We start from the raw sequence: 27793 nt of genomic DNA, 5'->3' as shown, positions 1-27793 counted from the left end.
AGGAGTTGGTAATGTGTTAGGGAGGAAAGGATACTCAGTGCTAGCAGGGAGAGAACAGAAATGAGCCTGGGTCCCCCTGGGACAAACAGAGGAGGAGGGGTGGTGGATCCCCCCACAGCAGATTGAGCTCTGAAGGCTTCCTGGTGCCTCAGGTATGTGATGAACTTGTTTTGAAGAGCTCAGTGTGCAGGACCAGCAGCTCCAACGCTGTCAGAGCTCGCCCACCGAGCCGCGTTAAAGGCGAGAGGGATAGCAGAGCTGTGGAGAGCTGCAGTGTGGGACGGTTTCGTGGTGGTTTACGCCAGCATCTCTTCATGAGTCAAGAGGACTGAGCAGGCTTGCAGGGGCTGAGCGTATTTGGGACAGGGAGTACTCTAGGACTTTTCTGTTATGAAGCTGTGTGTCATTAGGAAGTGAATTTTGAAACTACTTATAAAGTAGCAAAACTAGGAAGTCTGTGTTTTGACAGCAATGCTTATGAATTCCACGGACTGAGAGAGGAGGGAAGAAAGAGGGTGGTGTGGGTGCTGTTACCTCACCGATATTTTATTTGCTGCTTAGTGTTACTCATACACTTTTTTTTCTTACCAGGCTGATGTTGGTGCCTGGTTTTTTGAACAGTGACAACTGTTAGCTGCAGCTGTATCTAAAATGCACAGTCAAGGGATTGGTTGATACTCTGCCTTTTTAAAAATGACAGCTGATGTTAATAGCTTGTAGCTTTCAATCACTAAGAGAAGAGCAAACAAAACCTTTTCTGCTAATAACGTTTATACAAGTCCTAAGGCAGACTATTTTATCCTTTGCTACAGTCAAGATAAAATAAACTAAACCAAACTGTCCAAAGAAGGGAAGAATGAAAGAGTTTTCATTCGGGGCTCTTCCCTCCTATTCTCCACCCCCTATTCTCTGCAACAAAAAGCTGATTGAATTGTGAAAGATGGGCAATCCAGCATCACAGATTACAAGGAAATGCAGCATGTTCACTTGCTTTATCAGGAGACAGAACTGCCTCCTAGTTGTAGCTTCAGCTAGCCCTTTCAGAGCCCTGTTAGCAGCAGCCTGGCTGAGCATGGCATCTTGACAGGGCGAGGCTGATCCTTATTGTTTTGCTATTGCTTTTGATTCAAGCTGCTGTCATGCTGCTGTTTGGCTGCTTTGAGGGGTAGGGTGCAAGGGTCGTGTTTTCAATTTGAGGACCTTTTCATGGTGAAGTTGCATGCAGGTTCACCGATGAGGATTTAAATGAGTGGAAGTCACAAAATTAAGAGATTGAAATTACAACCCCCACACCTCTGTGAAGTCAGCCACAAATTCAAACCATGGCAGGAAATGATGGGAAGAGGAAAACGAGAGTCACTTCAGCACAGAGTTTAGTCCCATATATTTTTCATTACATGAAATCTGTATTTTGCTTTATAGACTAATACAACTTGCTGAGGGATGAGTATCTTCTGTTTCTGATGTAATGCTTTTAGCTCTTCAGCTCTAACATCGTACTGAATTTTTGTTTTATTTCAAAGTAAGGTGCATAGGAAGGAGCAAATAGGGGTGTGTGTGTGTGTGGTGCTCCTCAGTAAACTATGGTTATATTAATTTTGCATTTTGCAAATATCATGTGGCTATCTGAGGCAATTTTATTCATGGTATCTCATGGACTGTCCACAGAATCGTGCAGTTCTTCAGCTACATGATTAATCTACTGTGTGTCTCAATTTATAATAGCTAGACTGCTGCCAGTACCTGGGCTAGGCGGTTTAGAGGTCATCTGAGATATGTTATAGTCCATACCAGTGTAGGTGTGCAGTAAATGGTTGGTGACTGAATCACAGTGCAGTATTGGCCAACAAAAGCAGTAATAAAGGGATTTGGCAGTAGAATAGAAATGACAATATGAGTTTTGGATACTGCAGATTTCTAAGATGCTGGAGAAACAGCAGCCACAGCTATTAGCAACAATCTAAATACAAGACTGTAGGAGTGGGAAAAGAGCAGACAGCACAGAAGCTTCTGCTGTTATTAATCATCATAGAGACGGAACAGGGAAGACAGGGCGTTCGGGATCTGGCTTGTTAGATTTGAACACATGGAGGAACTTGGAGCTGTGACAGTCTGGGAGGGCACCCTGCCACTGTGTGCCTTACACTTTGCCCTTCCAAGGTCATATTTAAAGCTCTAGTGGATGCATGCACTTGCTGGGAAGCCAGCAAGATTTAAAGGCAGTCTAAAAACATTCAAGCTGCCCTCAGCCCTGCCTCTGACTGGCCCGTGTGCCCAGAACATCACCAAGCAACTTGGGGTGGTACACAGGGCTTTTTAATGCAAGACATTTTAGCACAGTCCAAAGATGCTGTCACGACACATGCCAGCAGTGATTCACTGCCTCTCATCTACCACGTGATTAACCCCCCTCTCATTCATTCTCTCTAATTTTTACTTCTTTTTTTTTAGAAATCATCATGTTCTCATCTTTTCCCATATAAAACCGTCAACTTGTCAAGAGAGGAGCTGGAAAAAATTCCTCTCCTTTTCACCTTGTCTGGCTTCTTTCAAACTGAGCTATGCAAAGCTCTAGTGCAGCCTGACAAGTCCTAACTGCTGAGATTTCACAGACGCTGGGGGAACGGTGGTGGGAGGGAACAGGGGAATTGTTCCTGCAAGGGCTTTGCTGCAAGCTACTGCGCTCTGCAGGGGCTCCCACAGACACCTTGCGATTGAAGGAGGGCAGGCAGCTAAAATGGAGCAGACGGAGTCACACTCAACAGGAAAGCAATGGAAGTAGGAATAGAAAAATATGATGATGAATCTTCAGTTTCAGCGTGAGAAAAGCTGCTGATTGAAACAGCCAGGAAAAGTGGAAACTCCTTTCTATAATGAGGCTTGCCCCTGGAAAGGAAGCAGAGGGTCCTGAGCCATTATGTGATAAGTTTTATTTTGAAGCAGGGGACTTATTTTACAAACTGAAACTGGATTGAAGGATTACTGTGTTACAAGCAGGCCATCTGTCCATAACTGTATTAGACATAATAATGTTCTTTTCTTCACAGCTATTAATACCATGGCTCCAGTTGGCCTGTTCCTCTGCATTGTCTGCCTGGATGTGCCTGGTAAACAGGCAGTGGAAGAAACTGCTATATTCCTAAGACAAAAACATTGTTCTGATTATAAAAACTCACACTGCAGAGATAGTGAAGAGAAGGGAGCATCCCTCTTCTGCCATGAATTATGCAAAACCCCGGGAGCGGGAAAGTTTAGTAGGTCAGTGTTCAGCGGCAGATCTGGACCTCTTTATACCAGGGGTGTCATTCTGACATTCACTGCATGACAAAGGCACTAGGCCAGGACAGTGCTGTGTTCTTACTTTACCCTTTTATATAATTTAGACAATTCTTAGTGGAGAGATTTGGAGAGGCATTCCTGATTTGTTAGTTTCTTGTGGAGGTCTGTAGTTTCCTGCCAGGTCCAATTATAACTGTTGGCATATTTAGGAAGAAAGATAATATATTATGGGTTACACAAGCGGAGCGGGGAGCACAGACATGATGAAAAGTGAGATCTGCAGAAAGCAATCAGCCTTTGTAACAGCAAAATTTCAGTTTATTTGCCTCTGATTGTGATACCTTTTGTTTTTGCAGGAGTTGTAAGTGGCATATAATCATCAGAATACACAGGGTTGCAAATACTCTGTGATCATATTGTGACTTTCTTCTGCCACCATCTGGAACAGCAATTGAGTTTACAGCTGGAAAAATATCTCTCTCCTTGTCTTTTTTCTCAGTTGTTACCTTTCCAGATGGCAGATAACAGCCAAATTTCTCTTCAGTAGTGGTAAAGCTCTGTTTCTTAATCAGGAGCTCCTGTAGGAGCTCTTTTTTTCTCCTAAATTATACCAGATTCCCTGCAGGAATGCACTCAGGAACCACCGTGGTGGTCCAGAGATCCTTTGCAGTTTTCTGACAAACGTGTACCCAACCTTTATGTCACTGAATGAGCAGCCATCAAGGGTACTGGTTATGAGTTTTCATCAGCTACAGTTTCTTCTCCTCCAGGTTTGGCTTCCCAGGTGGACACCACCTTCCCTTTCTTTTATCTGCAGCATGCTTATCCCCAGGTCCTGAGCTCTGGTTGTCATTTGCCAGGAGCTCAGAGCTTCTGGAACTTCTGGTGGCAAGGCAAGACTTGTGGAAGAAACACTTCTTCCATCAGCTTCGCACAGAAAAGAACATCCCTTCTGGCAGCCACCCAGCTCCTGCAAGCTGGATATGACAGAAAGGTCACAGTTTCAGGCTCTTCGGAAAGCCTTTCCTCTCTTTCTATTTGAACCATTCGCCTTTGAATAACAGAGCTCTGAGCTGAAGGAACAACTTGTCATATAGTGATCTGCAGCAGCACCACCCTCGGTCCCCTTTGCAGGCTCTGCGAAGCAGTGGGAGGCTTTGAGTATACTGTACCTCATCCAAAAGGAGTCACTGAAAAGGTTCAGAGGGCTGCTACTCTGGAAGTGCCTATGCCTTCTCTACTGGCTGCAGAGTGAGCCTGACGTACCTAGCTCATCTCCAGAAGTCCACGTTGTAGACAGTTGCAATTAGGTGAGAGAAAGTCAGTCGCCCTTCTAGTCTAGACACTGGTTTGTCTTTCAAGGGATTGAATATATTATGTCTACAGTATATTCCTCCGTGCTAGCTCTGCATTCCATACAGTCCTCGTTAATCTTTATTCAAGATCATAATCATAACCTCCTGTGTTAACCTCACAGGTCTGGAGGAATGTAAGCCTATGTTCAGGGAAGTTACTGCCCTAACCGCTACCTCACGCTGAGCTGCAGCAAAGCGGCTCCCTGCCCCTGGTACCTACCTGGGGGAGCACAGAGGAGTCAGAGGGAGCTGAGCCCAGCTGACCAGGGCTGCTGCTCTTCAGGGAAGGGGCTGAGGCTCAGTGGGAGCAGTGGCTAAAAGGAGCCTGCCAGGAGCAACTGCAGGGGCAAGGAGAGCAGCTGGTGCTTTGAGGAGGTATTTGAGGCCAGGCATAGAGTACCATGAGGATGGGAACACCAAACAGCACGCTAGGGCAAATAGCTTTAGGCAGTTTATGTCTTCTTGCTCCCTTCTGCCTGGCCTTTGTCTTCAACTGAGACACTCTCATCAGTTCTTAAACTGTGAGATGTCCCACCGTGCAGGTTGCCTCAATCCAGAGGAAGTGCAGTTGCACAGTTACAGTGGGTGCAGTGTCATTATAAAAAAATTTGGAAGAATGTTCCTTGGGCATAATGGCATCGTTTTGCCAATATTCTGTAACTCAATAAACAAGCTGTAGAGCACTGATTCATAGCTAGTGGAAAAAAAGAATCACAATTCTCACTAATAACATTTCTCATTTCTGATTTGACAATAGCTGATGGCAGATTTTATCAACCGACCTCTGCTGAGCACATACCTGCAAGGAAATGAACCTGTGAGTTAATTCATTGTATACACTTAATTTAGGAATAATTTATACAAATTGATGATAGAAGCCAAATCAAACAAAAGAAGAATGCTCTGACAGCAGCTGGCAAGGGACAGGCCTGGAGGAGGTAGGTGACCTCCCCGTGCACTTCAGTCAGTCTACAAGGTGCCCTGCTCTTCCAGCTGAACCTAGATCCAAAACAAATGTAAGCCAACCTTCTGCAACAGCTGCTTTTGGTAATGAGTTCTCCCCTGCATGTGTAATTTCCATGTGAGTAAATGTACTTCACCCTGAGGACGGGTTGAACCGTTCAGCACCAAGTTGAGGGAGAAGATGGAGGAAAATGAGGGAAGTTACCATATGTGAGGAAAGAAAGTGGCAGTGCATTCCTGGGGCCAAAGCAGTTCCTCACTTTCTTCTTGACTCAACTTTTCAGGGCAAAACATCATCTTGAAGAGAGCTACTTCTTGCTGGGATTGCTCTTTGTGGTAAACTGCTTTTGAAGTTCTGTTTCTGATGGAGGATGTGTAAGGCTTTAGGCTAGTCAATGCTTTGTACTGAAGGCCAAATTTTACCATAAAAGGCTAAGTTACTGTCATGCTTCAGTCTGAATTAAGCTTCAAATGAAAAGCAGCCTTGGCCACTTCATACTTCTTGTCTTTCCAAATGCTTACTGGGCCTTTTAGCATAGTTTGAATGGAGATGCTTTTACAAAACGTGTCTCAAGTTTGTCTCTGGTAATCAACCAAAGACAGTTCTAAGGAAAAAAAAGTGCTTTTCTCTGCAAATCATTGCCAGGTGATATATAACTCCAGTATGTGTGAGCCTAAATCAGCTTGATTGAGAGCAGAGCTTGAACTGGTTTTTTTTTTTGCGTGTATCAGATCATTTGAATAGAGAAACAGTCTCGAGAAAACTGGCGCTAGCTGTTCCACTTTTGTGGATTAACCGTTTATTAGTGCAAGGAAGGCTGACTATGCCACTGCTATGAGCATACAAATGCAGTGTGGATGTTGATGGCCTCATGCAACCAGCAAAATGTGGGGAAAAGTGCAGGGTCGTGTCACCAGAGGAACGGACAGTCCTTCCTCAGCTGTCCTTCAGAGCCGCTGGCTAACATGTTGTGTGAAGCAAACTGATTTTCAAGTCACAGGAGATTTTAATGGATGCATGGGAGCCTCTTGTTGGTAAAACCATGTAAGTGTATCTTCTGATGGAGTTACTCTGGCACAGAATAGGCTTGCTGTGTCTAAAATGGAGACAGGATCAACATGTTCCCTGAAAAACCTGGTCACTCACCTAGTTCTCATTCAGGCTTGAGGCACCTGTTTTGTACATTTTTCTTCCCTCTTTCAGGAGAAAAAAAGCATGAGTTTGTTTTTGGAGATGTGTAAGTTCTCAATTCCATCAAAAGAAACTGCCCTCCCATGGATCTTAAATGTTCCTTTCCCTTGCCATGACCAATCTGCAACAAAGATATGATGTTGTACTGAATGCTGAAGCTTTCTTGTCCTGAGGAAAGATGATATCTGACAGATAGGGTCAAGCAAAACGGAAATGTCTTCTAACCTAATGAAATGCCTTGTGCTAAGTGAAAATAGCCTGCTTGATACCTTTTCTGAAAAAGAAAAGAACAAATCAGGAACGATGATCTACAAAAACATTTGTCAGTGCACAACAGAAGAGGTGGTTTGATTTCTTTTTCTTCTGTGTGCAGATTGAGCCTGGCTCCTAGAAAACTATACTTTCTCCCATATGATATCATCAGCTCTCAGTTGGCTGGGGAAATATTCTCCTGGTATAGAAAAACAATTCCTTACATGTATGGAGGAACCTATGGCTAAAAGAGTAGAGACTGCAAAGTTTTGTCTTCAGTTTCTACTTCTGAGGTATCTCAAACATATGTCGTTCACTGGGGAGGATAAATTCACAGTAAAGAACTCAGCTAGAATACAAATGCTATAGACAAAATAAAAATGGCAAATACTGTCCAACCATCCAGTTCTCATTCACATTTTATTAGCCAGTTTATCTGTTCTGCTCTCATTAATTCTTTTCGAGCACGTCTTCTTCTCTCTTCGTTTTGCACTCATCCTGAATACACTGTGCTGCAACAAGCAAGAACTATTCAGCAGATGTTTCTGCTTTGCGGACTCTGGCATTCCGTACTTGGTTGTTTCTTGACAACTAGAAATCCTGACTGAGAAGTTTCATTTTTCTCACATGAGCTTTGGGAGCACCACAGAATAACATCTAATCAGTACTAATTCCTGTAGCTTGTATTAACATTAGTTACTCAACTTTGGGGACAGAACGTACCCTTAGCAAATTTGCAGATGATGCTAAAGCAGGGGAATGCTTAACACACTGAACAGCAGAGTTACAATCCAAAGAAACGTAAGTATTGGGCCAACAGGAACTTCATGAAGTGCAGGAAGGGGAGTGCAAAGCTCTGCACCTGCGGAGGAACACCACCAGGCATCAGCACAGGCTGGGAACAGGCTGGCTGAAGAGGGCCTGGGAGTCCCAGTGGATTCCAAGCTGTGAGTTAGCACTCTCACTGCAAACAGCACAGGCTGCACAGTGGGCAGTGACAGGATCTGTGCAGCCAGCAGTCAAAGGAGAGGAGATAAGTTGACACTGGTGAAGACACTCTTCAAATAATTTCAAGTTCACAGATGCCGTAGCCCAAGAGGTAAGGGGAGAGACTAGAGAAGGTCAAGTAGAGGACTAATAGGATGATCGGGGGCCTGGAGCACAGGCCTACAAGGAGATGATGGGGAGTTGGGCTAGCCTAGCCTGGTGAAGAAATTACTGGTCAAACTAACAGCAGCATACAGTGATTTGGTCAAGAGCTACAGAGCTGCCTGAGACAAACTCTTCTCAACAGTGCAGATGGTATAACAAGGAGCAACAGTCACCTGTTGCAGCTTTGGAGGTTCAGGTTAGACATTAGGAAAAAAATTCCTCACTGGGAAGGTGGTGCAGCACTGGAACAGGTTACCCAGAGAGGTCAGGGACTTTCTGTCCTTGCGAGTTCTGAGGACTCAGCGAGGCAAAGCAACAGCTGATCTTACCTAGTGTTGGCAACAGTCTTGCTTCTTACGGGAGGCAGGACCAGAGGCATGCAGAGATCCCTTCCAGACAGCACTCCCGTGATTGTGTGAATTTGAGGGATGCAGTAAGCCAATCTAAAAGAATCCTGTTGCAATCAAACTTTAATTGAACAGCCTACAGTTATGAAGTGTTACTGAGAAGTGAACTGTATTGTCATGTACAGTGGGAAAACTATTCTCCCAAATCGTGCTTCACGTGTTATAAAGCTGCAGCAGAGTACATGACTCCCAGATGAGTTTAACATAGGGCAACTTTTCTTACTGCCTTGTGCCCCAGTTCTGGAAGACTTGTACATACCAATATGTAAGTATGTACTTTTTTTAAAACCTTTGCATCTATCTGTAATTTGGCTAAAGTCCAAAAGTATGTGCATAATTCTTTAATGAATCAAAGCATTTGCAAGTCCTTAGCTGGGTCCTGGTGGACCTGAGGTACCTCAGCTGTGGCTAACTCTGAAGAATTAAGTCAGACAAACTGAATGTACATTTTACGTTGTGCACATCTGTGTCCCATATTCAGGTTACCGGTTCACAAAATAGCATATCAGTCTTCCAAGTGAAACTTCCATGAAAACACAAGCTGCTCCCGTGTCCTCATGAGTGCAGTCCTTCCCAGAGGGAACCCCCCTCAACATCTGCAGAAGCAATAACTATTTCAGCAAGAGTATTTGTTGTCCCTTGTAACATCCACCCAAAACAGCTGAGGGGCATTATTAAAAATAAAGTAGAACTTGCAAGAAGTCCATGACAGTGCTGCATCAGATTTTTGCCTTGTTTCACTAAAGACAAGAAAATTATCACTCTGGTCAACTCATTATTCATAGAACCGATTAATTTGCTGTCATACAGCCAAAGATATCCTTTCACAGTATCTTATGTCAGTATGAGTGAAAACTGTAGAGCCTGAATTCAAAGTGTGTTCCGGGCCTGTGGAAACCTTTGCTAAGTCTCTTTTTTGAGTAACCCTGTACAAAGCTCCAGGGGAGGGCATTATACGTAGATACATTCTCATTTGACTGCAGCATTTGGTTGATAACTGTAAGAGTACCTGGCTATGTGAGTTTAAACCTCTTAAAATTCAGATGCCCACCAGGAACTTCAGTGTACTTTTTCAGGTTATTTTTGTGTTTCTCTTATGGTTTTCATTTTTTTTTTTTTTTTTTTTGTGTACTTATATGTTACCCTTATTCCATAAAGGTAGTGGTTATATCTATGTTCAAGCCCCATTCTGTGACCAGTGTTTTCTGATAGGCTTGAAAGGGTTGCAAGATGTCATTTGCAGCTAAGAACAAGTCAGTTAGTGAATCTCCCATTTGATAATCAGTAGAGAGATATGAACTATAATAAACATCACATGCACGTAGCACAAAGGGAAGTTACAGAGTTCTGCTGGCAGTTCTTGTCTTTTGTCTCCTTTCAAAAATACAGTACTTTGAGGTTAAAAGACTTTCTGATTTGAACTTTGGCTTCAGAAATATGTTAAGTTATATGTTTTGTTAACCCAAAAATCTCTTGCAAATCCTTCAGCCAGCATCTTGTTTTCCAGTATTGTGTCTTTGTTTTCAGACATTGATATTTGCTTAGTGTAACTGAGTTTGCATTACTGTAATACAAATTACTTCATCCAGGAAAGGAAGAATAACAAAGTTCAAGTACTGTGACTTTTTGTTTGATCTTCACTCATGCTTTAATTTCCATATCAATTATGTATTATAGGAAGCCAGAGACAGAATTAGTGTCAAGAAAAAACAGAAAGAAAAAATTGCTTGAACATGCAAGACTCTCCAGAGTCAGCTCATTCAGCCATTATACTAAATACATTTGTACAAGGTTCTTTTTATCTCATCATTTTATCCTGAAGCTGTGATTTAGACAAATGAAAGAATGGAAAAGTACCACATGTTTTAATGGACGTGTGTACAAAACATTCATTTGTGCTTTTTCCGAAGCTGCTACATTGTCTTGCTTTCAGCCCACTGGACAATGTATGGGGCTTGGAGACTGTTTTGTACCTCTGCCAGCTGCCCTCTGTGCAGTGATAGCACTTATTCCCACCTCCTTTACTGTTATAATACAAGTGGTCCATCTGTGACAGAAGTAGCACAGAAAGAAGCATCTGCAACAGCTGTGTGTCTCAGTAGCTACCCTCAGATGGACTCATGGCTGGGCCCTTCAGAAAGGTTTAGATCAGCATTGAAAGTAGATGCAGTAACCCGCTTTAAGACAGACACAACATGTGTGTTGAAAAGTAATCGTTCGTGAAACAGCACGTAAGTATTTTTTAAAAATGTTTGGGCCTAGGCTTCCACTGAGAATTGTTGTTAATCTTGTGTAGCTTCTGGTCTTTTCAAAGGGTATTGCTGAATTAATATAAATCCATATGCACATATAATTAGGAGACTGCTATGTGAAATACAGGTTTTTTTAGAATTAATATAAATCCATACGCACATATAATTAGGAGACTGCTATGTGACATACAGGGGTTTTTAAACAATCACTTATTATTGACATGAACACTTGATGTTAGAGATACTATTTGGCCTCTGGTTAAGCATAAAGACCCATAAGCAAGTATCCATGGTTTAGAAAGAGAAGCTGGAAGTAAGGATGAGATTCAGCCCTAGACAGTAGACACCTACATTAGGAGTCTGAAAGCAATATCTCCATGTGAGTTGGGTGCATAAGTACCCATTTTGCTCAAAGGAGAATCAGTGTTTTATTTAGCTGTCTGTATGTAAATATCTAGCCAAGAGAAATTCCTTTAAGGTACCTGAAGTATCATCTTTGCACTGGCAAATATGATGCAGGACACAAGGGAATCCTGTGCTCTTCTGCACGTAAATGAAAGCTGGGAGAGGTACCATAGGATAACTGAAACAGCATTATGGGCTTATATAGGGATGAATGAATAAGCCCTAGATCTCCAGTGACTATATCAGGAGTTCAGATATTCAGACCACAGATAAATACATACAGGTAGTCCTCCATATTTGTGAGTCTGAATGGAATGGGTAAGCTAAGTGAATAGTTTTCACTGAACTTGCAGGTGGGTACAAGCCATTTTAAATGTACGACTATTGATCCATAAACAAATTGTTCCTGAATTGTTGGGCTTGTAATAGGTGAGGCTTTAAATGTTATGGTGATCCAAAAATCTAAACTCACCATCTGGGCTAACATTTGTGCAAGAGTAGCCCTTCTGGACAATGGCAGAGCTCAGAGGGTCCATTCATGAAAGTCCTCAGCTTTTGTTCAGTGAGTCCTTAATGGACTTCTCATTTTTAATGACTTACTAGGCTGTTCTGGCTTGTCTAGGAATAAACCTAAGTACAAGGTTTCTTTGGTCTGGGTAAGCTACAGTGTTCTCTTGTTTTACAAGCTGTCTCTGGTAAATGCCCTGAGTGTAGACTCCCTTTGGAGAAGCAAGCTCCTGGGATGCGATTACATCCTGCACAGATGTGGACACACAAGGTTCACCAGTCGTTTGTTTCCCAGAGCACAATACCTGTAGGCAGTCTGTTTAAAAGCCAGTTTCCCCAGAAACTGAGTATTAAAAATTCTTACATACTGACTAAGTTTTCACTTCCAACTGTATGAGAGACTCATGGACCTAGACAAAACAATGAAACATCTGAGTTTCTACCCTTGCACCATGTTCTTTGGACTTAGACCGTGTGCTTCAGGATCTCTGTATGCACGTCGTCTGTACAGCTGATTTTTCTCTTCCCTGAGTATTTGCCAGTGTATAAAAACAGATCCCTTGTCAGCTGAAACTGGTGAATTTCCTTCTGTGAGATTTTGTTCACATACCCCTAGCACTTTTAAAGTGGCCTCTGAAAAGACTTCTTATCTGTTGGATCCCAAAGTAAATCAATCTGCAATCAGAGGCAGTTACCCTAATCATATTCCTATGCAGTTTTTCAGAGGTTTAAAACTCTTTGCCATTACCTCCTGAACTGTTCCCTCCCTTCCTCACTTGGTGTGACCATAACATTCTGACGTTTGCATTGCTTATTCAAATGTCATTTGTGCTCAAAGAGTTAATGAAGATGATGACAGACTCACACTGAGAAACCATACATGAGGCACCTGGTACAATTCAGCCTGTCCCTTGCTCCTAATCTAGATCTGTCCATTGAAGAATACTGAGTTAAATCTCCAGCATAGAGAAGCTTTCAGTATTACACTGGTTTCATTAAAGCGATGGTGATTTATGCTAACTGAGGGCCTGGGTATGTTGGGATTTTTCAAAATAGCCCAGCAGACAAGTGTAGTGAATGTAAAGGATTATCACATAAGCCCTATTTGTGGTTCATTCTATTACATATTTCACCGGTGTCCAAAACATTTGTGTGGTTCTCTTTGAGGGAATAACTCTCCCATTTCAATTTTGGTTTCTTCATCTGACCTGCTGTGTTACGAGTTTTTTCCAGAAAATTACCTTGCAGTAGAAGACCGTAGTATCTTGGGTGACACAGTCAATGGGCAGAAACTGCAATCTGGACATTTTTAAGGAGAGATCAAATTACACAGCTTGCTGTAGAAAGTGCAAACAAATTTTAGTCTGGTCGGCGCTTATCTATTTTTGCAAGTACATCACTTTGAAAAGAGGCTTGCTCAGCTAATCTATAGCTGTCATGGAAATGTAATTTTTCCTTCTCCAAACCAATAACGGGCACCTGGCAAGCTTGCTTGTGCACCCATGCATTCAAGTCTAGCAGTTTCCATGGAAACCCATCAAACTGTCGCACCAGTTTTCTAACATGCTGCCACTTCACAAAGAGAGGACAAGCTGTTTTGCACAGAATTCCTCTATAATGCTATTTTGTTTTCTCTCTGAAGACAATTCAGTAAGACTAAATGTTTGCAGACTGCAAGAATTGCTTCTTATTCCGACTTAAACAGCTCATCTATATGAGAACATGCTGAAGCTTTCACAAACTCACTAAAAAAAAAAAAAAAAACGCATTTTAAGCTATTGAATTCCCCATCTTTAGATGAGAAAAATGAAAAGTTCCTTTTTAAATATATCTATACTGTGGTTTCATCAATACGCTACTTATGTCTTTGGTTCTCTCTAGGAAGATATTTCAATTCCAAACGCAAGATGCCAGATATAACTGACTCTATTGAGAGACTCTCATGCTAACTTTTCAGTTAGTTTGATAAATTCTTTCAAGGAGCTTAAGAACATGACCTCTGTGAGAACAGGAGATGAGACCCAGAGAACCAGGAGGTCTTGTCCACTCTATGGCTTAAGGCCCATCTGGAAAAGAAAAATACCAAGGATTCTTTGATTATTAATACCTTGGATTTCAAGCTGTATCTTAACATACCAAACAAACAAGGTTTCAGAGGAGCTTCAGAATCTGAGAGGTACTGAGGAGTCTGGTACTCTTTCAAGACGATTCGAACACCTAGGCTTCAGATATGGTCTAACACATATAGTCTTCTTAGGTCTTCTGATTGAGTAAAACTCATGACATGCACCCTCCCTCCCATGGAACTCAACATCTATTTATCATTTGGCAGTAGCAGGGTTTTCCAGTGAAAAAATATTCTGATATGACCATTTTTTTGATTCACACAGTGCTTATTTTTAAAAAATACTCGTGAATGTTAGAAGCTGCCAGCTCCTATAAGTGAAGAGTATGTTGTGGGGCTGGTTGTCTTTTTAAGAGTATCAAGCCTTTTGCTGCATTTGTTTCTTCCCTGTGCAACTTGTTTTACCAATATCAGCAGTTGGCCCTCATTTAAGTTGGAGAAGCATCAAACACTATGAATTCATCCTGTGGAACAGCAAAAAATAGTTAACAGTACATGTGAGATGAAGCGCAAAGAAAATGTTCAAAGAAAAGGACAATTAGGTGACAGGAGCTATAGGAGTAATGCACAGCAAAATTTACAGGAATGTCTTATCCAGTGAATTTTTATAATGGAGATCAGATGGAGCTGCTAGCTAAATGGGATAAATGTCCATTTATCGAGAAACATCTTTCAGCTGAGGAAACCTGAGACTGAATAGTGAATACTGGAAAAGATTGAATACACTTAATGTTGGCTTGCTTAATGGAAAAGTTTTTCTATGCTATTTAGCATTAATTTAATGCTAATGTGTCCATTTAATAACAACTGATATTAAACAGTTTCCTATTTAATGTTAATTGAATATCACTGGTCTCCAGTTCCAGATAGTATTTAATGTCTCTTATTTCAACTAGTGACAAAAAATGCATTTTTATTTTGACCCAAAAACTTGGCAGGAAACCTAAAATACAAGAAGCACAGATCAGTCACTAGAACTATAAAATGTAATTTAATTGTATTATTGTTGAAAAAAATTACCATCAAAGCCCTAGAAACATAATTAAATGCCACAAACCAGAAAGGATGCACTGAGATGAATCTGCAGCGGCTATAAACTGAGACATGCAATTTTTTTTTCCCCTTTTTTTTTTTTTTTTTTTTTTTTTTTTTTTTTTCCCTCCCCATTTATATCTGATTGAGGATGGACAGAAAGTGCTTATAGTAAGGAAAAGAATTCTGGTTAGACCACCACCTTTTCCAGGTTAAAACCTGTACTCACCTCCTAACTTTCCAGAGCAGATGCCCCTGGCCTGCCAACAAAAACTGATGGCATATCCCCTCAATTTACATTCCCTGTTTGGCTAGCTCTATGATTATATGCTCAAAATATGCCTTGTGAGTTCCAGACCGCGTGAACAGTTCAAAGATCCTCAGCACCCAACTGCCTCTCCCTACAGGTATCTGTGATGTTCAGTGCTCTAGGACCTAAGCTTCTTTTCACATCCAGTGTCTAACCCTTTTTGGAAATTACATTCTGTCTCCACTGCAGGCGTGTTGCTTGTACCACACGGACTGTGTGCAGCCTGTTCACAAGTTATCTTTGTCCCTTTCCTCATGTATGTGCATGCACAGAGTAAAAAGAATATGTAACACCTGAGGATAAGTTCATAAAGTGAAATATTTTCACATGCTCTGTTAAGTACAGTTTCCTCATTATTTACAAGTGGTCTGACAGTCTAGCTATCTGATCTGCTACTGATGTCAGGGTCTTCTTATTGCCCTCAGTCTTGCTATATTTCTTTGCTACCATTTTGTTGAGCAGGATTTGAGACTCCAGTTTGACACAAGGTATCATGGTTATGTTTTCTGTGCGTTGTCTGACTGGTTTATGTCAAAAAGTACAATGAGTCAATTATACTATTGCCTGTTTTCTAAGTGCTGGAAAGAAGCTCTAATTGCTTTCTGTCAGTTGACTCAGGCATAGTTATTTCCTAAGTCATTTCTCTTCACCAGCAGAATAGTCTCCCACTGAGAATACTCCCTCCTTATTTTGGAAACTTGTATTTTGGTGGGTCATAATTAATAACAGTGATGTTATTAATCTTCACTGCATTTTCTAACCTTTAAAGCAAAGAAAAGCATAATTCATATTGTTAAGGAATGAAATTATGGCCCACTCCTTCCCTGAGGGGAAGCAGGTTTCCTGCACAATTCACAATTCTTTCCCACAGTGAATATAGCCTGTAGCAGGCTTTTAAAAAGAAAGCTAATTGTAGGGGAGTGGGAGGCAATACGGATGGCATTACTTTACTGTTTGCCTGATTGCTCTTGCACATAGAAAGTGAAGGATGAATTCAGGGATATGTTAATGGCGATAGGTCCATTTCGGACATGAGCTAGGCGTGTCTGTTGTGAGCATTCACTGACGGATCATCCTGTGTCTGATTCTGCTGACACACAAACATCCGTATATCTGAATCTATCTGAGGCATTGCGCCCATCAAACTGTTGCTCTCCCAGTGATTGAACTGATAATTCATCTTCTGAACTAAAATTTGACAAGCATAAATTTTGAAAAGGCCAAGTTCGGGGTCTCTTGAGATTATTTTTGACCTCAGCTTTGACAATGAATGAAGGAAATCAGTAGCTGTATGCATTTTGTGAGTCCATTAAGAAACTGAGGCCTGGCAAGTTGCTGTTGTTAGTAGGATTAGTGATAGCAACCTTCCCATAGCTAATAGAAGCCATCATTGACATTAGAGGCTTGGCAAACACAGAAAGGCTTGCATCACCACTGGGGCAGAATAAATACACGCAGCAACCCATTGAGATACTATGTGGACAAATAGGGGCTTTCTAAACTTGAAATCATGTTGTTTTGAGACCGTGAGGCCATATCCTGGTGGGGTCCTTGATCCCTGAGGTATCAGCATTGCAGAAGGAGACTCTAAGGCTATAATGAGGTTTGTTGTGTCTTCTTCTTCTTCATAGTGACCTGAAATGTCAGAAATCTGAACTGCTGGTCTGATGACTGTGATGTATAACCAGCTGGAACGGGAAAGTAATCCCCACCTCAATATGACTTTGCAGGGTCAAATTGGAAGGTTCAAGGAAATATTCCAGACAAATGTTTGCCTGAGGATCGCCATCTCTGAAGGCAACAGTACGGAAGGAGATATTCCTCCAGAGGGGAAATCTGTGGGCTCACCCTCCTAGTGTCTCTCTGTTATTTGCAGAAATGCTGTAATGGCACACCTTTCAAAAGGCAACATTTGCCTTTTCAGAATGCTTTCTCCCCTCTTTCCAATCTGGTCTCTCTGTCACTCCATTCAAAAAAATTCTTATCCAAAGATCTATATTTTACCATTTTTTCCAGCAATAAATTGCACCTGTGGTACTCTTACTCACACTAATGAGCAACTTACTCTGAGAAGAGCCAGTGTCAGTGATGGAGTTATTTATGCAGTAAAGATGTCAGAATCTATTTTTACATGTGCACCAGAATAAGAAAGTCCAATTAATTGAAGCTTAGGAAAAATATAAGAAGTATATGTTAGAAAATGATCATGCCTGGGAGAGTAACCACTCAGAAATTAACTGTTTAGATTGGTTTGAAGAAATGAATGAAGGCAGGCAGGAAAGAAGGACAGAGATTAACTTCCACAGTAGCAAGAGACATGATGCAAAGAAAATCTCTCATTTAGGGAAGAAAAGGAGCCAGTTATATTTATGGAGAAAAAAATATGAAAGAAGCAGTTTCTTAGAAGGTGAAATAAAACTTTAGTCCAGTTTTGAGTTCTACTGTGACTATTTTATCCTTTGGATGATTCTGTTATGTAAGGCCAATCTGATGACATTCAACTGTATCAGGAGCTTTGACAGTTTACCTAAAGACAATGGAAGAGGATAAGAGGACAGTTCAGAAAATGAGGTATGATTTGGGCAACATTGAGGTCAGCACAGTTAGCATCTTAAGATGTTAATTAGGTCCACTTGGAAACTGTCTCAAGAGTATGCTGTATTTTCTCTTAGAATCATGCCTTTAGCATGATCCCTGGTGAAGTCTTCTTATGCATAAGTTTTGGTCTGATCTAAAGGTGTTTGTAGTCATTTTTAGCCACCACTCTAACATTTGCTAACATTTTGCACTCACTTTACGTAAAGGATGGCAGTGACACCTGTGAACTTCTGGTGTGATTTGTGGCCATGTGAAGAAATGTCCTGTGCTGTGCCATTAAGAGTGATGTAAGTGATTCCAGTGATGTAAAAATATTGTAAGTACATGATATAGCATTTTAGCTCTGAGAGCGTAAAGCAATACAGCATCTGTGATAGTTGATTTGATTGCCATCAATAACAACTGTCCATGACAGTGAGAGGTGGCAGAGGAAAAGCATCAGTTTGATTTACACTGAATTCACCCTACTTGCAAAAAATTCCTATCTCCTGTCTGAAGGGTTTCCAAAAAATTACCAGTACTTTGCATTGGAGATAACCATTTTTCCTTTTCTGTAAATAAGAGCACCAGCGACTGCATCTTGTCTGCAGACCCTGTGCTGACAGGGGAAAAGTTTTAGAGAAGCATCAGTTGTCATTTTGCTCAAAGGAAGTGAATTGCTCTGGATCCTGCATGGCACTGACATCCTGCCCTCCCCAGGCAAAAAACCTCAGCACTCAGTTACACCTGAGTTGGAGACACTTTCTCACAGGATCCTCTGCTGAACCTGAGCGCAGCAACGACCAGGTAGTTCTCTTATCTGTTTGAAGTTACATGGTGTCAATACCCTGGGGTTTGGATCATTGGCATAGGTCAGTTTTTTAGTATTAGAAGGTGCTGGGAAAGGTAAGTCTATTTAGTGCAATTGTCTTGCAAAAGCCAAAGCAATTGCCACAGCTGAAGCTATTTCTTTCATATTTAAAATATTTACAAAAACTAATTTCTACATTTTTTTCACGTTGAAAAAAAAAAAAAAGGTTTTCTGTAGTTGGTGAAGAAACATGCCAAAACTTCCCATTAAAGGGACTTTTGAAGACATAAGCCTTAAACTGGAAGAAAAACAAGTTGCAATGGAAAAAAATGTAGGATTTTCTCCTTAGAAAGTGAAACATGAAAGTAATTATTGTCTTTTTTTCTTTTATCTGAAATACTTTAAAAGTATAGTAGTTGTTGATGCACATTTTTCAGTGAATAGAAAATTCAACGGAAGTATTACCATTGACTAAATTTAGTATACTTGTTACAGAGTATGTGAATGTTAGATACGTAAATATGCTAATTCCTTCTAAAATGGATGGATAGTGTTGTTATGTTAACTTATCACATACATAAGGAGCGTAAAAGCATATGTCTGTGCCAGACTAGGATCAAGGGCCACACTAGAAATTGAAATCTTTGCTCTTTTTTATTCATAAGTCATAAGGCCATTTATCTCTCACTAATTTTATAGATATTTGCAATTAAATTGGATCTTGTCTCCTCTCAACCCATCTCCTCCTTTCACTGCATTTGAGCTTCTAGTGAAGGAAAATTATGCTGAGCTTGTGACATCCTTAGCAACATATTATCTTGACATCAAATGCAGGGTCAAACAAGGGTAGGTGCCTTATTGCAAGAAGAATAAGCTTTTACAGGAAGCCTGTCCAGTGAAGTAAACATTCTCATCGCTCCAGGTTCCTTCAGGGGAATGTTAGCCAGCATGTATATGTCGTTATCTGTTCCAAGTGGTGCAAAGACTAAAGGAAAAGCAAAGGCCCTATGTGCTTCTATAACACATCTCAAACAGATAGACCAAAGGTCAGGCAGATGTATCAACTTGAGAGTTATATTTTGTAAACATTTAAAAAGCAAAATAATAAATATAGCATGTTCTGAGAAAGCAATACATTCTGTCCTGTAGGAAGTTTACTTGGATTTTTTTTTGAACCTGAAACCATCTAGTAACCTGAACATTTCAAATTACATTTCCGAGAGACAATTCGTTAAAATGTGAAGCACATTTAAAAGCATGGATGCAGTTAAGCTTGGAAGAATTTCTACTGAATTGTGATGGATTCTCCATTCTTGAAAACTGTGACATTAAAAATTGTCATTCTTCCCTAGAGGATGCACTTGTCCAAACAGAAATAATTCACTCCTGAAAGTTGCATGACCGGTGTTGTGCTGTTGGCCAGACTAGACTGTCACACTGGTACCCTGGGATTATTTATGGGTGTATCTGTGAGGCATTGCCTACTGAAGAATCAGTCACTTATTTTTGTTCAAGAAGTTTTCATTGATTACAGGCTTTGTGTTTAATGCTGTTTTTTTGTTGTGTTTTTTTTGTTGTTGTTGTTGTTTGGTTGGTTGGTTGGTTGTTTTTTTCCCCCTCCTCTTTTCCTCAGTAACTGTGCACTAAAGAGAAATTATAATTACCAATTTTTGGAGAAAAAGTGGGAAAATGTTTGCCTTCATTTCCTCATGCAGCTGTGTAGCTGCAAGCCAGAAGAGTGGATGAGAGAGCCAGAAAGCTGTAGGCAAGGGCTATTCTAGCCTGTTAGGTATATTGGGTGATGGATGCCTCGTGATGTTCACTGTGCTGGAATCCTTGACCACTCCCATCCGAGCAAATCACAGGCACGGACAACAGCAGCACACACATCATATTTAAAGGATGAGGGAATACTTTTGCCGCTGTTTCAGCTGCGGGGAAATGCTTCATTCCTCTGTTTTCCAGATAAAGCAACTGTTGAGGGAAGCGAGGGCTAGGCTGAAAGCAGAGCACGTGCTAGGAAGAGACATGCAGTGTTCAGTAGCTTCAAATTCTCTTCCTGACATCACTGAAAGCAAATTCTCTTCCTGACACCAGCAAAATCCAAAATGGTGCGAAATCCATAGTGTTGGTCCTGCTCCCTCACCTGATGCGGTTTGAGAAGAGCCATTACCCTGCAACCAGCTTTTCCCTGGGCATGCAGCCCTTTTGCTGAGATATAAATGTTTATGTAGACTGCAAAGAAGTTTCTTGCTTTCGAATTATTGTAAAGTGCATCCGGGATGGTCTAAAATGTGGCTTTTCATGTTTGAGAGCTCAGATGGATCCATGAAATCCTTCTGTTCTTCCCTGTACCCCACAGTTTTGCCTGGGCCAGTTCTCGTGAATGCTTAGAGTATTTTTGTTTGAGGAATGATCTCAATGAAAGCGTGACTTCTTTGTTAATTTATAGGCTCTTATGACCGGAGCAATTAAACTGTTGCTGTTAAAAGTGAATATATATGGCAGGAATCTATTTATGCATATTCAGAAAGCGCTTGAGGATGAGCCCAGTAGAAAAATAAATACTAACAATGTTCTGAAATCTCAAAGTGAAAAATGCTATGACTTAAAGCAATGATGATGCTGTTTTATGTAATGTCTCCTTTAGTGAAAAGAAAGCAGGACATTTATTCACATTACATTATTTTTGCCTTCCCAGATGGCCTTTCTCAGGGAGCTGGAAAATTTGCTTTTGCTAAAAATTATTGCTGGGGTTGTGTTTCATTTGTTTTAAAAATTTTCAATATAGTGAAGAAAAGCAAAAATTCATTGTGAATATTTCCATCTCTGGTGTGCTGCATCAGTAAATTAGTGGCCACATATATTCATTCTTTTTTCTCACCCATCCACAACTTTTTCCTCCTGTCCAAAAGGTGAAGAATTTGAACTACCAAGAAATTTAAGATAATATTTTGAGGATTCTGTTGAACAAATGTATTTTTCACTGATTTGAACTACACTTTAACTAAGGCATAGAAGGAGAAAGAAAGAGCAAGAAACTGTAAGAGAGAAAGAGAGCAAAAACTATTCATCAGCTATATCAGTCTATCTTTTTTTAGAACTCTTCTAGTTTAAATTAATCTGTGCATTGACTACAAATTTCTGATTTAATAAGTTCTCTTAACTGGTCTTGGCACAATTGTTGTACTCACTGATTGTGATCTTTTACAAGGCATTGTGGCGTATCATTACACTGAAAGTGCACTTAACAGAGTTACTGAGGGACGTGTCACAGCATCTTAAGAGATGTCTGTCTCTAGAAAATTCTTCTTTAAATTAATGGGAAATTGGCATAATTCAGAGGTGATGCAATGAGACCATGAAGGTTAAGAAGATTTTCGGGCACATTGTGTGTTTTTACCTGATAATATTAAAATAATTCCATCTTATTATTTCCTGCATCTTAGGGAAGTTGAAGTTTCCTGCAGCTCTAGCAGTAGACAAGAACGAATTCTGTTCATTTGTCAGCGTGTCACTGACCTATTTCAGAATAACCTGTAGAATAGCTACAAGTTCCAGATTTATTTCTCTGGCGAGGCAGTGAAGGAAGTTTTATTGCAGATAAACTGACACTGGAAACAATCTCTCCCTTTCCCTTGCAGCATTCCTATGGGCAGCAACAGTTTGCCTGCAAAAACAAGCCCAGACAGGGCCGTGGGAGCCTTTGAAGGACTGTGTATGACTGAAAGGTTTAGTGCACAACAAATAAACATACACAAACTATCAGATGCCACCAGGTATTCTGCTGGAAAAGTAAACCACAAAAAGAGATGCAGACTCACACCCTTGCACAGGCATGAGCCTGTCCACCATATATGCATACATACACAATATATATTGGCATATGTGCACATCCCCCCCCAGGTGCATGTAAGATGAAGCAAAGGTTTTTCTGTTGCACTGTAACCATAAATGTACAAAAACTTATTACTTTCTCACCTTCAGGACTTAATATCCACACAGAGAAAAACAATTAGCCAAGCGTTAGCCTCATACATTTATCACATCAGTATTAGGGGCAACTTATTAACCTTGCCAAAAGATTACAAAGGGGGTTATTGCATTATATGGACTTGGCAATTCCCTAAAGAGAGAGGGAAAGTGAGGAAGGGCTTAGAAAGCCCTTTCCCTGTAAGTTTCTGTAATTTATGATCTCCAGGAATGTAGAAGAGAGGTGGGAACAAGCTGGGACATTAGGATCTCTTTCTTTTCCCCCGTGGCCCATGCCATCCCCGAGCTAAGTGTAGCTGTAATTATCTCACTTACTTGAGCATTAGGGTTGTTTATCAGGAAAAATCTGTCTCCGATCCTTCTTGCTTTTGGTGGGAATAAATTACTCCTACTAGCTTTATGGCATATAGTGCCCTAAATTTAAAAGAGATCTTTTATTTTCAAGTGCCTTCTCTGTTAGCCCCATACTTTTGAGACCATCCATAGTGTAACAACATGGTGATTATTTCCTAAAATCCTCTTGAAGTTTCATTAGATTTTGCTGGATCCGGTAACAAGCTATGACCAATTGTTTGAGATCCATGAGTATAAGTGCATTTGTTTTGCTAAACTTTATTTTGCTCTCTTCTGTTGCCTAGGGTTACAGCATATAGCCCTATGTACACACATATAGCACTCTGTGTGTGACAACTTGTAAAAGTATTAGAAGACTGTGGGCATACATAAAGGGAAGTGGCTGCATTTAATTAGTGACTCTCCGCGTGTAAAGAACAATATTCAGTTTCTCCCTGGTATCACTGGTAAAGGAAAAAGAAAGCTAGGGAGGAGGTGGTGATTTCAGTCTTCCTCGTTAGAACCTGCAAAGGAATTATCAATTACATCAGCCTCAGTGTTGACAGAGTAGGTTGGTTGAAGTGTAAGGAGCCAGCCCAGCTGAAAATGGAAAGGGCTGAGAGGAAGGGATTGTGGAGGGTAGTTTGAGCAGCTCACATCTGCATGGTGTGTGGCTTCAGAAGACCATCTGCTCACAATGCTTTCCAAAGACGTGTGCGTGTTTCCAGTGGGAAATAGTTCACGTTTATAATCTCAGTTTCTCAGTCTCCCTCTCACAGGTGTACAGGGAAAACGCAAGGCGAGGCAGAATTAGATACCATGCCTGGGATCCAGAACATAAAATTGAACCTTTGAATCCAAGTTTCTATTCCTCTATGTTCCAATTAAGTTAGTAGGCTTGAAAAGATATATATAGAGATAATTTTCTTCATAGTAGCTTGTACCATGCTAAGTTTTGGATCTGTGATGAAAACAGTGTTGAGAACATAGGGACAGCGTCAAGGCCTTTTCTGCTTCTCATGCTTTACCTATTAAACTGTCTTTATCGCAACACATGAGTTTTATCACTTTTACCTGTCTGATTTCTGTGAGTGAGTAGCTGTATGGGGTTGAGCTGCCAACTGGGGTTAACACACAACAGTCTTTTTTGGTGACCAACACTGGGAATGACCCACAACCCTGGGATTAATAGTCCCATGCTCCCATGACAGTAAAATCTGTCTCTTTGGGTTTAATGATTTTGTCTTGAAGCATCATTTGTTTACAGAAGTTCAAATGGGATGCAGAAAGGACCCTGTTTAGACATAGCAGTAATTACATCTACCTAATATATACTAAAGTGAAAAGTGAAACAGAGGTGAGCAACTTCTTTTTTTTTTCAGGGAAATGAGTCCTTGTTCTGTGTGCTGGAGGAAACTGGAAGTTGGACCCTTCTCTGCCCTTGCCCTGAATTAACTGGGCATCTAGCCTGTGAGGATGTAAGGGCATATTCTCTTCAGAGAGGTAACATATGTACTGTGACGATTCACTATTGCTTCACAAATCAATAAAGAGCTGAATTCTTATGCAAAACCAAGCTTCTAAAATTTTTATGATTGCTTAATGGAAGGGACCAAAGAAAAGCCAGTCAAAACCTGTCGGCTATTTGGGATTCGAATATGCATAAATTTCCATTCACAATTCATGCAGCAGTGCACTCTGCATGAAAAGCAAAATCACAGGTTATCCCTGAAATGATTTTTAGATGACTTGGAGGCACCCGATTTTGTTCTTTGATTGTGTACTTAGGACAATAAGAGCCCCGAGGGATCCTAGAGGGAACATGTCTCGGATTCTCTTGCTCACTAATTCAGAGCAAAATGTCCTAGCTGTTGGATTAGAAGCATTCATTACGTTAGTAATTTGTTTCAAAAAGTTTGTGCTATTTCTTTCTGTGTTTTTCTTTTTTTTTTTTTTTTTTAAAAAAAGTTCAAAGCCTTATTAAAGCAGAAAAGAGAACATTATTTTAATCATTTGCAAATTTCTAGGAATAAATGTTATTCAAGACATTCCATAACAGAATAAATGGGCTTCTGGTCAAAGTGCACATGTGCATTAGTAGAGCTATCATTCAATCCTATGTCTTTTGGTAGGTTTAAGTGTGAGATTTTGCCTAAAACGGTATAGGAAATAGTATATGGAAACCATATAGGCACAAAACAAGATAAAAATGTGGATAGTAATTTTGCATAACCGAGTAACACAATAGAGCTGACTCATGCCAGTTTAACTTAAGTTAGGATATTAGGAGGTTAGATAACTGTGAAACTTTAAAGACACAGATCAGAAGAGTTTGGTCTGATCACAAAGTGGGTGATAAACTTATTTTAACAGATTAAGATAAAGCAGTATTTTAATATTTGACTACCTTATATAAGGTGTATAGTGAGATAATATTATGTCAATATTTAAAATAAAAATAAGACTATCACAGAGAAAGTAATTTTCTTCTATTAAGCTTGTGCTCATGTAGAGATTCTCATCTGTTGATACTTTAAAAATACCTCTGTGAATTTAGTTAATTAATTTAGGTAACTTGGGTAAGACTTCCTGCCTCACTAAGATAATTTATTTTGAAATAATCTTTACATTTGATTTGTATAGCCCTTCATATCATATGCACTTTTCATTTTCCTTTATAAATGTAATTGTTGGCTGCATACCCTTTATATCTCTGTGTAACAGGATATGTATGAAATACTATTTACTTATTTAGTCATTGCATTGTAGTTTCAAACAAAAAATTCTTTTTATCCCTACTGATGCTTGGGGTGGGTTGCTTGAACTCTCTTGGTTCTCAGCTAATGTCAACATGTGAGAGCGACAGATTCTGTCGAGTTCCTGTTCTGTTTTACTCAAAACTTATTTGTTGCATGTGCAACATTGCCAAATGGATAACCCCATGGAGACTGACATTATAGCTTGCTGTGGGGCACTTGTGCTTGGGATGAAGCAAATTCCAGAGCAGCAGGGACCTGAACTTGGGCGCTCTCCATCGTGTGCACAATCTGTCTGATTTTACCAAATATCTCAGAGAGGTCTGGCCTTTGATCTAGTGCAGAAGGAAAACAAGTGATAAAGCTTCAGGTATTTTCTCGAAATGCCATTCCTGTTTGATATTAATCTAGTCTCACATACTGTAGTGATCAGCAAACCATTGCTGGAGGAATTGAACTACCACCAGGTTGGATTCCATTCCCCCCCTTAGCTCAGTCTGTCTAATAATTTATATGATGCTTAGAAAGAACAGCCAAGAGTTGCTTTAGATGGAGGGAGGTCTATACTCACATTCCTACTAAACATCCATCACATTTCTCCCTAAGCTGCCACCCGTTTTCTGTGAAATCTTGAAATAAGCTGTCTGAAGTAAACAGGAGTTCTTTGGTTCACCTCAGTTGGAGATGAATCAAATACTCTTCTAGTGCTGTTCTCCACAGACATTGTAACAGGTGAAAACTGGTAAGCTAGTAGGTCTCTGTGACTGTTTCCACTGTTCTGTTGCCACACCATCTTTTACAGGGTTGCCAGTATTTTACCCATATTTCATACTGACCCTTACTCATACACTCTTCATTTTCTGCAGCATCATCAATACAAGTTTTGGGGTTTGTTTGTGAAGTGTTGACCAATGGAGGCCAAAAGCAATACCTCACTATAAAAGAAAAAAAAAAAAATTCTCAGTTCATATTCTTATCTGGTTTACAAGCTGAAATAGAGGAAAAAAAAGATGTTAAACTTGAGGGGGACACATACTTTGCTTTCACCCAGAATAGTCTTCCTGCTGCCCTCTGAAGATTTACTTCATTTGGGGATTGTCTCTCCCCCTTGCTCAAGAGCTTGGATCAGAGTTGTTTGCCCTTGAAGGCGGTTCTGGTTAACAGCAGTTGTCCTCCCATACTCTTGATAACTGCTCCTGGTGAGGATGAGTGAATTAAAAAACCAAAAGCACTGGAAATGTCAGAAATATGTTTTTGCTTGTGATATCTTAATGAGGTTGCAGCTTATGGTACTCAAGAAATCCCCCACTCTAGAAAAGAAAAGGGGTTTTTATTAATCTGCTGTGACACTGCTTGTTTTCCTAGTGTGAAATGATGTTGTGCCTGTTTGACACGAGCTGTCTACGTGTCTTTTGCAGACATTGCATCAAAGGACTTCCCTTTGACCACTGCCTCAATGAAGGTACACCTCTCTCTGTTTTCTTTTTGCACATGCAGTGGTTTGTGGAACCAAGAATATATTACACCTTATAAAACATGCAATTACAGTTAATGAGAATATTAGTGTTGAAATGTAATTTTATGGGTATGTTAGCTCTCTCCCTTAAACACTGCTTTCAAAAAAGCTGTCTGTTTTCCCTGGAAATTTTATTGGCTTGTATTTAGAAAGTTTAAAACCCAACACATTCGACTTTCATTGTAGTTAAAGGGTGAAAGTGTTGGGCAGTTTTGGATAGAAATTTTTTAATTGTGGGATTTAAAAAAAATTTCCCAAAGATCATCACTTTGAAATTTGAACTATATAACTAACCAGGAATGTATTTCAATGAGAAGCGACACTGTTTTACCAGTAGAGACTGGGAGACCCTGGATTAACCTGTAGTCATAACATCTGTAGATATTGAACATATCATCTTGTTTACCCACACTATGCTTTTCCATACAGGGGTATACCTTGCTCCTTCAGGCTGTGCTCTGTGGGCCCTGGAAGTCCATTGGCTTTGAGGAGAGGAATGAAAGGTAAAGTAGAAAAAAAAAGTTATTGCTAGTTAGCAAAAATTAGCTTTGTAGGAGGCTGCATTTCCAATAAAAA

General features: G+C 40.4%; 1 long non-coding RNA gene across 1 annotated transcript; it reads left to right on the top strand.

The window, feature by feature from the left end:
• LOC116959997 lies at positions 1-27709 on the top strand. Its single transcript, XR_004406113.2, has 4 exons — positions 1-152; positions 24328-24448; positions 27120-27163; positions 27647-27709. It is a non-coding gene; the product is annotated as an uncharacterized LOC116959997 (long non-coding RNA).
• The last annotated feature ends 84 nt before the right edge of the window (positions 27710-27793 follow it).

Source organism: Tyto alba, unplaced genomic scaffold (genome assembly GCF_018691265.1).
Source record: "Tyto alba isolate M040663 unplaced genomic scaffold, T.alba_DEE_v4.0 Super-Scaffold_21, whole genome shotgun sequence".
Lineage (NCBI taxonomy): Eukaryota > Metazoa > Chordata > Aves > Strigiformes > Tytonidae > Tyto > Tyto alba.
The sequence above is the reverse complement of the archived record's forward strand: the minus strand, read 5'-3'. Positions and strand labels throughout refer to the sequence as shown.